The following is a 10,669-nucleotide window of genomic DNA, read 5'->3' on the forward strand; positions in this document are numbered from 1 at the left end:
CACCAGACATGAGAACAGGCATCCTGGCTGAGACACTGGCCCAATGTTGTCCATAATTAATAAATATTAATATGTGCCATTTAGCAGACACTTTTATCCAAACGAGTATGGGTGTTCCAAGGAATCGAACCAACTATCCTGGCGTTGCAAACCGATCTCCAAACACCACTCACATAACTTCAGGGAAACTAGCTTATTACACAGCTTATTAAACAGTACCACAAATTGAGCTAAGGGACAACATGGGTATGGAATGGATATTCCATTGCACAGCCACAGATAGTGGTATGGAAAACCAGAGTGTTCCCATTGGGATGTTCCCTTTGGTTTTGGGTCAGACAATTAATGAATGGGTACCATTACTTTATCCATTAGAATTGCCAAGATAAAGCTGTGAGCATGAGCCTCAACACATGAGGTTCACATTATAATAAAACATGTTTTAACCTTTATTCAACAATAAATAAACTCAATGTGTTTCTACTCTACATGTAACCTATCATATGTAACCTCGTCTGGAGGGTGTATCCATTAAAAAACCTCCCCCATTACCTTTGGGAAGAGGGGGACAGAAATCACCTGCCGAGGGGGGAAAAAGACAGATGTCATTAAAGATAAAAGCTAAGTGTGTTACCTTCATGGCAGAGCAGCAGCAGACAATGGAGAGGACGACATTAAACTGAGAAACGGCTTGTAGACAGAAGCTATTGCTCAGTGATTACCAATGTCTATGACTGTCCCTGACCAACTAAGCCTGGACACTTACTCAGTCAATGATATCATGAAACTCTTAATGCCCCTTTGTAAGCTTATACAATGACAAATGCAGGGTGGAATCTTGCTTCTGTGATTTCAAGATCCCATGCCTGACCTGGCTGGCCATATCTGCTCTCTGATATAGCTGAGACAATAGGTTTTGAGGTATGCAATTTAGTGTATTAGGGGTTCCATAGCTTTTTTTTCCACAACCAATTTTCCCATTCATGAATGCTGCAGATACAGCTGTTAGTGCTTTAACCTGTGGGAATAGGCTAAATCCCTCATTCATATGGGGGAGGGTTAAGTGAGGGTGAAAGGTTGTCCCTACATTAGTTTATTTCCCTAATAATCTCAAACTATCGTGATTAGTCTGGCAATGGGCATTATGCTGCCATGATAACAAAAAAGACAACCAGACATCAGACAAGAGACAAATGTTTTGTGACACATGTGCAGGGCTGCCCGTGTGTTGACCCTGTGTAAAATGCAATCTCCCTTTAACCTGTTATTTAAATATCATTGTTGCCAACTTTGGCTATACTCTTCATTGTTGTGAAGATACACATTGTATCACCTGCAGTTTCCTCCCTTATGAAACCATTAATACTCCATTGGGATAAAATAAGCTACGTGATTTGAAATTGCATTATGAAGAAATTCGTTGTATTAATTATTGAGAAGGACCTCACAAGCAATGGGTACACTATTACATGATAATTATTCACAGAATGGAATATGTTTCTAATTCATATGCATATTTTTCTGATAAAAACGTGAGGTCACGTGACAATATTTCACCGGAGCTGTTACAGATGTGTCAGACGGTAGCCTATATGTGAAAACAACCCGGAGCCGAATACACCCTGTTCGTGAAGCAGCCAGAGTAATCCAATTGGTAACGTTAGGACCTGCTTGGAAGACTATTTTAGTAAATTTGATAACATTCATCTGCCAAGATAAACGTTAATGTTGACAATTAACCTACATGATAGTTAGTCTACTGTCTGTGTTTTGGTTTAATAAACTCTAGGAAAATATCCATGATGTTATCAGATAGATGCACATGGAGGAATATAATTAACGTTTCGTTTGGCAAAAAAAAAAAAGGAACTATGTATGAAGACCAGGGCGTTCACATGTTAAATGAAATGATCACAAGGCAAATGGATCTGTTTTTCCATCAGATAACTAATGTTTTTAACGCCCCTTTGGCTTTGTTCTGAAAGGAGCGGCGGCGGCTCCTTGCATCACACTATGCTGCTTACATATCCAGCCAAAGACCTCATGCACCCTTTCTAAAAGCATTATACAACTAAAGCATGCAGTCCTACTGACTATCGCTTATGAATGTGTTATCGACACTTTCAGTATACAAACTGCATGATGTTTTAAAAGTCTTATAAAGCCCAGTCATGGTTTAAAAAGCATGCTTCGGATTCAAACGCTAGCCACTATGTTTCAGCAGCATCGTAAAATGAGATCAGTAACGAAACACAGGCTCGTGGACCTACCTGTACTTAAAGTGCAACAGTTACATCCACAACCACGTGCAGTTCTTTTTCCCGCGGTTATCATATAGGCCTATAATTATTTGTTAATTAGTTATAATTCTGCGCAAAATCATCGAAATAAACCAACAGAGCACTCACTGCTTGAATCTCATGGCACTCTCTACACATTAGGAACGGTCTTATTTTCTCCTGGATGAGTAAGGCTGGGTAGCTATCCCTTTATGGAACGTACCACTTTCAACAAGGGGATTCAAACTCATTATTGCTCACTAAACCATAGAATAAGATCAAATATAATTGCTACATTAAGTTACTAATGCATTATTACATGGATTTAATTACAATACCGTTTTGTCTTCACATTTGGTGTTTTTGAATAATGATTATATATGATCACATTTGGCATGCGCTTAAATCTACCCTAATAGTAGGTGGAAAAGGCTCGCCCATAATCGTGTATTTTTCTACCAAACCCAGATGTTAGAGAGAAGGCTGGATTTTCAAGGCGGATAGAGATGTTTGATACAAAATAAGGAAGAGAAAAATGTGAAAAGTAAATATGTTGCAGAATAAAAAATAAAAAAATCTAAACTCCCTCACGTGGACATAATCGTCACTTTGTTATTAAAACATGCAATAAAACAGTTATAAACGTTTATAAACCGCACACCTTCCCGTTCCAAGAGATCTGAATTAACGTTATAGATCTGCTACTATTCGGAGTAAAAAGAAAAAGCTAATATGATTGACATATTTATTTTAATGAAGAACAGAGAGTCATAACCTGATAAGTTATAGATGTTAAGACAGAAATAAGTAGGTTTCAATTTGACAAACCTAATGTTTATTCCTCAATATAAAACCAATATTAAAGGATATGTAGTTTGATATTGTAAAAACAGACATTTCAAACAAGAGACAGGATGCTTGGGGACAATATCAAAACAGTGTCACTGTAAACAAGTTTTTCACTATATTGTTAACATGCAGAAATACAGTACATGGAGAAAACTGAAAAATAAAAATTACTTTAGACTAGCATTTGCTCTGAACAGTGTAAATATATAAGACATTCAGTATTAACTTATTCTAAAGCTGCAATATGCACCTTATTGGGAGTTATAATCTACCAACGTTGTCTGTCGTTCACCAGTTATGTGGTTTCATGCCATCCACCAGCAAGCAGCAAAGCAATACACTTATTCAAATCATGTGTCAAGTAATAGCCAGTTTAGGAGGAATGACACTTGCAATCCCACAGTGCAGTAAAGACAATTCAGCTAAAGCAGAATACAAATCACCACAAACTATAGTGCTCTTTGTTGTGGTATAGATTAATAGTGTTGAAAGCATTTCTATTTATCAACATATTAGGGCCTTCATGGGGCCTTGGAAGTGAAACCATAAAAAACTAACATTTGCATCCTACGGCAGTATGGTATTCTAGTCTGAAGAGGTTGAATCAGTCATTGGGTTGAACGGAGTGAAATTAGATCAGTCCAGACACAGAAACCGGAGAGTTCCTAAAATAACCCTTGGTTGGGTGGGTTAGGAATCACCAAGTAGCCTAGCTCGCTGTGGTAGCCTCCATGTCCCCGTCCCTGTAATCCAGTTGGAGTTTGAGCTTGGTAGGTTTGACCACTTGTACTCCCTCCCTCTGTAATTGTGACTGTCTCTAATTGAAGCCTCTTGAGGAAGACAGAACTTCCTCCTAAGTTCCTCGACCACACTGTGCTTTCGGAGAACGGGCCCCTGCCGAAGGCTAGGAGATGTGAGCAGAGGAAATATAGGACCATGAACCCCCTGGTGTAGATGAAACGACCATATGGTTTCCTTTGAAAAACACGACCCTCATCACAGGGACCCCAGCATCTTTACTGGAGCCACCCTCCAATCATATTTGCTGTCGGGTGTTCTTCCAAGATGGGTTGGAACTACTAGAATTATGGTTGCACAATTTTTGTAACTTTTATTAAATGACCAGGGAATTTATTGCATGCTTCAGAAATGTTGCAATCCTAATTGTTGTGTTTCCAAAGATCTACGCAATTCAAAAATGTATATCCTTATATCAGTCTACAAAGCGGGCAGTATTATCATCATGGGACAATGATAACATGCCAGGCAGTACTATCATTATGGGACAATGATAACATGCCAGGCAGTATTATCATCATGGGACAATGATAACATGCCAGGCAGTACTATCATCATGGGACAATGATAACATGCCAGGCAGTACTATCATCATGGGACAATGATAACATGCCAGGCAGTATTATCATCATGGGACAATGATAACATGCCAGGCAGTACTATCATCATGGGACAATGATAACATGCCAGGCAGTACTATCATCATGGGACAATGACAACATGCCAGGCAGTACTATCATCATGGGACAATGATAACATGCCAGGCAGTACTATCATCATGGGACAACAATAACATGCCAGGTAGTACTATGATCATGGGACAATGATAACATGCCAGGCAGTACTATCACCATGGGACAATGATAACATGCCAGGCAGAACTATCATAATGGGACAATGATAACATGCCAGGCAGTACTATGATCATGGGACAATGATAACATGCCAGGCAGTACTATCATCATGGGACAATGACAACATGCCAGGCAGTACTATCATCATGGGACAATGATAACATGCCAGGCAGTACTATCATCATGGGACAATGATAACATGCCAGGCAGTACGGTACAAGGTCTTTATAGTGCCGGATATGGTCTCAGTCTGTAATATTAATTTACCATTTGATAGAATGAAATAGCCTCTAGGTGGAGTCTGTCATTTGTGATGATGTCAGGTTCTCCCTGGAAGTATCCTTATTAATTAGATTGCATACTGTACATTATTAGACTCGGGCAATTTCACAAGCGTGCAGTTCAGAAGCAGTAATCCCCTATGGGTCCTGCCTACTCATGGGGTTGGAGTGGAGCCAGGGTGTATTAGAGACACACATGTCGTGAGTGTTACACTGAATGACCAGAAGTCTGTGGACAACAGCGTTCTCCGGGCATCAGCTAAAGCCAGATTCGTCCGTCAGACTGCTGAGATAGTGAAGTGTGATTCATCACTCCAGAGAACGCGTTTCAACTGCTACAGAGTTCAATGGTGGTGAGCTTTACACCACTCCAGTCGACGCTTGGCATTGTGCATGGTGATCTTAGGCTTGTCTGCGGCTGCTCGGCCATGGAAACCCATTTCATGAAGCGCCCGACAAACAGTTGTGCTGACTTGCTTCCAGAGGCAGTTTGGAACTTTGTAGTGAGTGTTGCAACTGCTATGCGCTTCAGCACTCGGTGGTCCCGCTCTGTGAGCTTGTGTGGCCTACCACTTTGTGGCTGAGCTGTTGTTGCTCCTACTTCAAAATAACAGCACTTAAAGTTGACTGGGGCAGCTCTAGCAGGGCAGAAATGTTCCGAACTGACTTGTTGGAAAGGTAGCATCCTATGACGGTGTCACGTTGAAAGTCACTGAGCTCTTCAGTAAGGACATTCTACTGCCAATGTTTGTCTATGGAGATTGCATGGGTGTGTGCTCAATTTAATACACCTGTCAGCAACAGGTATGGATAAAATAGACGAATCCACTAATTTGAAGGGATGTCCACGTACTTTTGTAAATATAGTGTATATTGTTATGATTGCTGCATTTAAACTTTATTAACCTCAATATCAATAAATAATTTAAGTGCCCATTAATATTTTCAATTCAGCCTTTGAAATGAGATATTATGATGGTCATTTCAGAGGCTGGAAACATTATGGCCAATGTTAAACATTAGCCTGTGTTGTAGTCAGTCAGTCAGCCTGAGAGGCTGCCTCTGTTTGGGTGATGTGGTTGAAACTGCACTCTACCCCATAGAAGCCACCACTGCCCCCCAGTGGCTATAGGAGAGAAAAATCAAACAAATGAGTTCATTTATACAGTACCAGTCAAAAGTTTGGACACACCTACTCATTCAAGGTTTTTTTTTTTTTTTTTTTACCATTTTCTAAATTGTAGAATAATAGTTAGAATAATAGTGAATAATTCAAAACTATGAAATAACACATATGGAATCATGTAGTAACCAAACAAATAAAAATATATTTTACATTTTTAGATTCTTCCAAGTAGCCACCATTTGCCTTGATGACGTCTTTGCACACTCAGTCATAGCAGATAGTCAAATGTCTCCAGGGTAAGACAACAAACATTCTTCTTGTGCTGGTACAGAAGCCAACCTACACACCCAGCCATCGCCTGCGTCTGAAAACGACTTGAGACGTTGCTGTATTGTAGACGTGTCTTAAAGGCTCTGAGTTTTATATTTTCACTCTATGATGTTGGAATAATACTGTGAAATTGTGAAAATTAGTGTCAGAGCTGTTTGAAAAGACTGCCTGAATTTTTTGGGCCTGGAGTTGTGGCCTGCCTGACGTCACCAGGCAGTAAATTAGTTAATAGACAAATAAGAAAGAGGGTTCCAAACTGCTCTGCCGAGTTCAACTCTCACATCATATTTTTACATCCAAAATGGTTAATGGGCATTTCCAGGGATCAAACAAAAATTATCATTCCCCTGTTGTTTTTCTTTGTAAAACAAGTCAAGTTGGAATTGTTCCTGACAAGCACACACACACACACACACACACACACACACACACACACACACACACACACACACACACACACACACACACACACACACACACACACGTGCACGCACACACACACACGTGCACGCACGCACACACACACACACACACACAAACACACACACACACAGAGTGAGAGAGAGAGAGAGAGAGAGAGAGACTTGGCAAACAAAACATTTTACTATTACGGAGGAATCTACGTGTAAATTGATGCCTACTCCCTGTTAATTTGCTCAAGTCACCATAAAAAGGGTTGCAGCATGCATGACAATGCCCCTCTCTATTGACTTCTGAGTGCTTAGGCCTGTCCCCAGGCTGCTCTTTCCCCAGCGCTGCAGCTTCAGCCCCATGAGCCTCACATCTGGCCTCAATAAGCCACTACAGCTGTTAGTGAAATCATGTGTGTAGTTTAGAGGGTCCAGACCACAGAGAGCACCCTCCTCCTCCCCAAACCACAGCGAGGTGGAGAGGGAACAATTTGACTGGTTGAGCCTGTATCTCATGAAAGGTCTCGTTAAAACCAAGCCAGTAGTCCTGTATCATCGTACAGGCATATTTTTGGGGCCTTTCCTGCAGTGGTTTATGTGCTCATTTTCTTTCGAATGTGTTTGTTTGCCTGAGTTTGTAATGGAAAACAACTGATCTCAAACTTAAAATGTAACATGAGAGAACACTTATCAAGTGTGACGATGCACAGTAATAAATAAATACAAGTGTAATGCACTGTGTCTCATAATGCACCATATCACTGCAGTTCACTAAAGTTCAAATCTTATTGAAACAAAAACAAATCAAGAAAACTTTGAAGTAGAGCTGAAACAGTTGCTAAGCAACAACAGTAACAACAGTATTCCCACTATTCCAGTTTGTTGGATATTCCGTGGGGGGGGGGGGGGATTATTTTTCAGTTCGCACTAAACTCTGTAAAGTTATCCATGCGTTTTGCTACTCAATTGACAAGACATTTCTTGTGGCAATATATTGAGTCAAACTCACAACCTGAGATGCCAAAAGAATCTACAGCACAGGGGGCTGCTGAGGGGAGGACGGTTCATAATAATGTCTGGAATGGTGTGAATAGAATGGTGTCAAACATGGAAACCACGTGTTTGATGTGTTCCGATAGCATTCCATGTATTCTGTTCCAGCCATTACTATGAGCCGTCCTCCCCAGTTAAGGTGCCATCAATCACCTGTGATCTACAGTAAATACAGCAGTATCTTATACAGTGATATTGGGAATGCTAATAGGCTAGAGCCAACGATAAACAACGGCTCAACAAATGGAATATTGTTGATGCAGAAAACACAGATGTATTTTTGCTATAGAGATCATAATGGAGGTACATAGGGTCATACATAGGGTTGCAAAATTCCTTGGTTTTCCTGAAATCCCAGTTGGAGGATCCCCAGAATAAGAACGGAATAAGCAGGAACTCCAGAAATCTCCAACCAGGATTGCTGGGAAACCAGGGAATTTATTGAAAGTTCCCAGAATTTTGCAATCCACTCATACCTATCTATGTATGGTGATCGTTCAATAAAGATTGTCTATGCTCAGGGCGTCATGTCATAGGTATTGGACAGTAGGTAATGGCTGGTATCAGGGATGGTTAAGTGAGTGGCAATTTGGTAAGCAGCTGTCGTTCACTGATACACAGGCCTTTCCACTTGAAATCCAATTCATGCCTGTGGTCTCCTTTCCACTCTTCGAGCCAACAGCCCAAGTCTTGGAGCTGCATCCACAAAGCCACTGCCACGCAGCACACTCACCCTGTTCCAGCTCTCTGTGCCACCCCTCTGCTTCAGCTACAGAAAGAGCTGTACTTTGTGGTTGAAGAGAGAGAATGATGGACAGAGAGAGAGAGAGAGAGAGAGAGAGATGGGGGAGTGAGGCAGGGCAGAGCACAGTATGTATACATTTCAGCGGGAGTATAATCCACTGTAACCACAGGTCCTGCCTGCTCTACCAGCATCCTTTGCTGTAATCAAAGTACATTCCCAAACCTCCTACACACCAGCTCTTTGCCCCAGAGAGGCCAACTCACAGGCATTATCAAACTGAAGAGGAGAGGAGTCAGTTACTCCTCGGCTCTACGCTGTCATTTAGCTTAATCCCATATCAATTGATTAATGAAAAAACACATCCAGGGATGGTGACACATTTTAGATTACAGTTTGAAGGCTAGGGGGAACTGACAAAGGCCCTGAGACAGGAAAATATTGAGACAGAGAGGAGTGAGTCAGTGAACACGGAGACAACAGGAAGGGAGGCCTAGCATACTTGTTCAAAAAGAGGTGTTTGTTTAGTCGTCTTCAAATGAAAACACTGTGGAGCTGAGTGATACTGCACTGCACATGTTAGATGAACAAAATAAAGAAGCATACTGTTGCCAATTACCAAATATTTATCTTCTGTGTTTACTCTTTATAAACATGTTTCATTCCTTGGACAATGTTTTAATCTCAGAGTTATTCTGAGAACGCTACAGAATGCCCAGATCCTGGCAATCCTTAAAGGTGCACTGTCACTCACGACACATTCCATCGCTATGGTGTAATCCAGTGGACTTTCTGTTGGTTTGGAAGTGTCATAATGTAAAATAAATAATACATGTAATTATGTGGAATACTACATTACAGCTATTGAACTTTCGCCTCTTTTCACCAGAGTCAAACTACTGAGCGTCCAGTCCTGCCAGGTCTTTAATTGAAAGCAGCCTCTTCCCCTCTCTCCCTCCTGTCTCACAGACCTTTTGACACCGGTCCAAACTAACTCCCTTTCACCCCTGCATCCCCCTACTTCACTTCTTCTGGCTCTAACCCTCTGCAGCTCAGAGCAAGATACATCCAAAACTTGGCCTATTCACTCAATACCAACACACCTAGTCACAAAGGCCTGGGCTCATGTTGGAATCTCACCCTCCCTCTCCAATTCCCTTACACTCATTTCACACAGAATGTTATTTTTCTTTATTCATATATGAATTTATTTCCTTGATATTTGATCTGAAAGATAGTAAAGGTCTTACTGTAAAATGTATTTGCCTGAATGTAATGAATGGTAATTTCAGTAAGAAAACAGATGGGAAATGAAATCAGATGCAAGGTATCGACCAATCAATACTTTTTTGCTCGTAAAAAGACTAAACAGATCAGGATCAATTTCCAAGTGCCTACCCTAATATGTCTGGAGTTTACACAATGGCCACAGACTATTGTTAACAGTTTTAGTTAACTTGGTTATAACGAGAAACAATTGTGTCCTAAGAGGGCGGTATTTACACTTTCTCTGTGTTGTACTCTCCGGAAACATGAACAAACTTCAGAAACATCCATTCTAAATAGTTAAAAAATACAATTTTAATGTAATGCTATCCAGATACATATGTCGGATATGACCTATATTGTCACAGCAAAACAATCTTGCACCAAATGGACTTTAGTCCATAATGTTGCTTGATCGGTGGTAAGGCTTTTAGCTGGCCAAAAGTATAGGCTACATAAAAAGTTAAATACTGTTAATGCAACCATATGTTAGTGTGGGTTTTCAGTGAATCTATGTAAATCACAAAGCTCATCTGCATTTCGGTGCAGGAAATACTCAGCAACAAAAGAGTGATCAAATTAAGATCCTACATCTGTATCTACTTTTCTTAGTCTGATGTATTAAATACGTCCCACTCAGTATGACAGTTACTATAATTTGTAGAGGCTCATTTTGTTCTG

At 40.6% G+C, this 10,669-nt stretch overlaps 1 protein-coding gene across 2 annotated transcripts in view; it reads right to left on the reverse strand.

The window, feature by feature from the left end:
• The window catches only part of LOC109869322 (plexin A3), a 188,067-nt gene extending 185,615 nt beyond the window's left edge, over positions 1 to 2,452 (reverse strand). For both annotated transcript variants that reach the window (XM_020459397.2, XM_031804073.1), the window contains exon 1: positions 2,271 to 2,452. The gene's annotated coding sequence lies outside the window, so the exon portion shown is untranslated. The remainder of the gene's footprint in view (positions 1 to 2,270) is intronic.
• Between the last annotated feature and the right edge of the window lie 8,217 nt (positions 2,453 to 10,669).

This window comes from Oncorhynchus kisutch, linkage group LG24 (assembly GCF_002021735.2).
Source record: "Oncorhynchus kisutch isolate 150728-3 linkage group LG24, Okis_V2, whole genome shotgun sequence".
Classification (NCBI taxonomy): domain Eukaryota; kingdom Metazoa; phylum Chordata; class Actinopteri; order Salmoniformes; family Salmonidae; genus Oncorhynchus; species Oncorhynchus kisutch.